Raw genomic sequence first — 4,667 nt, forward strand, 5'->3', positions numbered from 1 at the left:
TCAGCCTCTCCTCATAGGGCCTGTGCTCGAGTCCCTTCACCAGCCTGGTTACCCTCCTTTGGACCTGTTCCAGGACCTCTACATCCTTCTTAAACTGAGGGGCCCAGAACTGGACACAGTACTCGAGGTGTGGCCTCACCAGCGCTGAGTACAGGGGCAGAATCACCTCCCTGGACCTGCTGGTGACGCTGTTTCTGATACAGGCCAGGATGCCATTGGCCTTCTTGGCCACCTGGGCACACTGCTGGCTCATGTTCAGTTTCTTGTTAATGCAGACTCCCAGGTCCCTTTCTGCCTGGCTGCTCTCCAGCCACTCTGTCCCCAGCCTGGAGCTCCCCATGGGGTTGTTGTGGCCAAAGTGCAGGACCCGGCACTTGGCCTTGTTGAACCTCATCCCGTTGGAATCGGCCCCTTCTGATATTATTGTTTATATGATATGTCCCAGCACCCAGTCGAGCTGAGGCTTCAAGTTTTCCAAAGTGGAGGAATTTACTGCTTCCCCTGGGAGACCATTCCAATGTCTTGCTGTCTTCATGGGTAAAATATTCCTCTTGTGTTCAGTTGGAATCTCCCCAGGAGCAACTTGTGCCCATTGTCCCTTGTCTTGTCCACGTGGCTCCTTGTAAATAGGGAGACTCCATCTTCTTTGTAACTCCCCTATAAGTACTGGAACATCGAAATGAGGTCTCCCTTAACCCTTCTCTTCTGAATGCTGAACAAACCCAGTTTTCTCAGCTTCTCCTCATATGGCAGGTGCTCTGCTCCTCTGATCATCCTCGTGGCTCTTTTTTGGACCCTCTCCAGCCTGTCCACATCCTTTTTGTACAGGAGGGACAAAAACTGAACACTGCACTCCAGGAGTGGTCTGACAAGCTCTGAGTGGGATGATGACTTCCTTAGCTCTGCTTGCCAGTGCCCTTGTTGATGCAGCCCAGCATCCTGTTGGTTTTCTTTGGCCCTGCAGCACACTGCTGGCTCATGTTGAGCTTGTTACCCACCAAAACCTCCAGGTCCCTTCCCACAAGGCTGCTGTCTGTGCTCTCTAACATGTGGTGCTTTGTGCTGACCTGGCAGTATGGTCAGGTGCTGTGCAGGGTCTCTGCCACTGGCTTCTCCAGCCTCTACTGCAGCTGGGGCTGCAATCAGACACACGTGGTATTTCCATGTCCCAAAAATCTTAAATGTGCCCTTTAAAATTTCAGCTTGTGTTACACAGTAATTGAGGAAAACTGTCCTTGAGGGAAAGCTACACAGTGATAATAAAGCCATTGCTTCTGAAGAATTAATTTACCTTCCATGTGTCCTTATATTCCATATATCACCTTGGTGAGAACATGGAAGGAACACCAGATAGAAAATGAGCTCTGGATTTGGGGTGCTTAGGACCATCTCCTGAAAGCAGGGGTTTGGAACATCCATTTCTTGCAGCAGAAAAATCCCAACCAAATACAGCAATTCAGTTGCATGGATATATTTTGTATTTGTAGGCTAGTTATTTTTTAAAACACACTGCTAAGAAATACAAGAGTATTCCTTACAATAGGAAGAGCACTTATTTTAGGTTTCCAATTTCTGCTGCAGATTAAGTTAAGGCATGTCTATTCCTTTTTCAGTAATTAGAATATACACTTTAAGGGATTAATTAGGGAGTTTTAATTAACTATTGGATTAAAGCTGAAAGCTGTATCGCTTTGCAATAGACATCTCACCTTAAAACGTTCCCCTTTATATTAGATGAATAAGTATACTGTAAAAAAAAAAAAAAAAACAAAAAACCAACAACATAAAACTAAACACCTTTTTATGTAATTTCCTGTCTTTAAAAACTCCAAAAAACAATGTTGTAGCTTGTCCTTTTACCAACAGGAACTTGAGGCTGTGCACCTTGACTTCCCTGTGCTGATTCTTCACAGGTAGAGGTTGGTACAGGCAGTGCAGTGTGTGAATTGTGCTTTCAGAGCAGTCTCTCTTCCTGAGGAAACAGCTGCTGTGGGTCTGTGTTTTTAAGATGTGGTCACCCAGTTGCACTCCTTCAGCCTAAGGCAGAAGCCTCCCTGAGAACAGACTGCCAAGTTTCATGGTGTATGACATGTAACTTGGAGGAAGGTAAGTCACTATTCCTGTCCCACAGCTGATCAGTGTCACTTCTGACTGGTAAAAGGGACTACTGAAACCAGGATGACTGAGAGAAAAGTTGTGGTGAAAAAAATCCTGCAAGAAGCAGTGGATTAACATTTGTTCTCAAACCTTCTGAGCCCAGCCTGGCCTTCAGTACAATGATGCAAGCCTTATAGTGCTCCTCTGGAGGTCACTGAGCCAAAAACCATCACTGGGTAAGCCATCCTTGGGTTTCATACCGGTTGCTTTGCACCATCTTACAACAATTACCAGGTTCCTACACCCAACTACTCATCTGTTGTCCTCTGAGGAGAAACAACAGACTTCTTCAGACTTAGAAAACCACAGGGTACAGTCTCAGCAGACATTTCCTGACAAAGGAAATGGCTCTCTCAGGTAATTGTGTGCTTGTATGGGGCTGAAAATGTGTGTGCCTCCCTCTTGTCCTCTGCTTTAGTGACTGCTGAGGAAAAAGGAACTGAAATGCTGCAAACTGAGGACAGCTGCACAGGTTAGCAGTCTTCAGTAACCATTGAACAGAATTACTTCTTAAATGCACCTACTAATCTCTTTTTAGGTTATTTCTAAAGTGTGTGTAGTTGAAGAAAGCTATTTTACGAGCAGCTGTAAAAGGTGCTGTATATAAAGATCTACCATGTCCACAAGCTAGTGTAAAAGTTAAGCAAATAATTAAGAGTTTAAGTAAAGGCTGCACACCAGAAACCTGCATTGCCCTGTCACAGCTTTTGCATAGAGGCTGTGAAATACAATCCTTGGTCTATATCAAAAAGACACTCTCCTCCTACAGCCCCCCAGATGTGTGGCTGCATCTGGAACATCACCCACCTTTGCAGTTCTTCATACAATGGCCAAAGGTCCCAGTGCTGGAGGCAAAGGGCAGGACCTCACATCTCCCTTATGAGGAAAGGCTGAGGGAGCTGGGTCTCTTTAGTTTGGAGAAAAGGAGACTGAGAGGTGACCTCATCAATGTTTTCAAGTATGTAAGGGGTGAGTGTCAGGGAGATGGAGTTAGGCTTTTCTCAGTGGTGACCAGTGATAGGACAAGGGGTAATGGGTGTCAATTGGAGCACAGGAGGTTCAAGTTGAATATCAGAAAAAATTTTTTTACTGTAAGGGTGACGGAGCCCTGGAACAGGCTGCCCAGGGGGGTTGTGGAGTCTCCTTCACTGGAGACATTCAAAACCCCCCTGGACACGTTCCTAGGCGATGTACTCTAGGGGGCCCTGCTCTGGCAGGGGGGGTTGGACTAGATGATCTTTCGAGGTCCCTTCCAACCCCTAGGATTCTATGATTCTATGAATGCTATAATGTTTAAAAAATGTGGAATAATGTTCTCGAGGTAGCCCTTGTGATGACCCCACAGCTGAGTTCAATGTGTGAAGTGTCTCATGGTGCTGCATAGGAAGCCACCCAAAAAGCTGACAGGAAATGGTGGGTGCAGGCAGTGTTTGGGCTCTTTCTCCCTGGTGAGTCAAGTGTGTATTCACAGCTGAACATTAGGTGTCTCTGTTCACTAAAAATTAGGACCACAGAGACTTACCTGCCCACTCAAGAGCTTCCCTCTCATCATCTGCACACAGCAAGGGTGGGCAGGACTTGGAGTGCTGAGCTCTGGATGCAAGGAAGTGGCTTGGACCCACCTGAGCCAGGAGGAGGCAGGCAGGGCTTGAGGCTTCACATCCTCACTACTGTGGGACTGAGGCCTTGTACCCTTTTTATGTGACAAAAAATGGTCATCAAAAAATCAAGACCTCGATTTATAGTCTTCTCTAGAGCCAAGGACTAGGACCTGCTTTACTTTTTTTTTTTTTTATTACTAGTGCAGAAGCATCCCTGGTCACACAGTGACCAGCCTTCAATACGCATAGAGGCAGTGGCTGATTTCCCCTAATGTCCTGGTCCAGTGTATGGCTGCAGCCAGGGCTCCAGTTGGTGTCTTATCTGCTGCACTTGGTAGACTGCAAAATGTGCAGGCATGCTGTAACCTATAAATTACTGATAAAAGCTGTGATTTGTTGATACCTTAACCTGAAGATATGTGTAAGTGGGAAAAGCTGTGATTTGTTTATAGCTTAACCTGAAGATATGTGTAAGTGGGAACTGAACCAGGGTCCTTACTCCACCAATTACAAGACTCCAGTGAGATAAAATGGCACTTTTACAGTCCACATGCATCAGTTCTCTTAACACCCCCATATTCATGTTATAGTCTAACTGCTGATGATCACAGTCATTTTTCTGAACAAAGCTCCTTTGAGCAAAAATAAGATAGTAAAACTAAGTAGACATACCACAATAAAGCCTCTGAAACCATTCTGCTTTTTTATCTGTGAGGGAGTGGATCCAAGAGCCTTACTGCTATGCATTTACTCAATGCTAGCAGAACAGGCTTGCATAAAACTTGCCAGCTGGAGGTCATGACACTTTTTTCTGTAAGAGGCCAACAGTCCCCATCATCAGTACAAAGTAGTGTTTCTAGAAGAGCATTCAAAGCCGTTCCAGAGAAATGTAATAAAATTTACAATGGA

Source organism: Heliangelus exortis, chromosome Z, assembly GCF_036169615.1.
Source record: "Heliangelus exortis chromosome Z, bHelExo1.hap1, whole genome shotgun sequence".
Classification (NCBI taxonomy): domain Eukaryota; kingdom Metazoa; phylum Chordata; class Aves; order Apodiformes; family Trochilidae; genus Heliangelus; species Heliangelus exortis.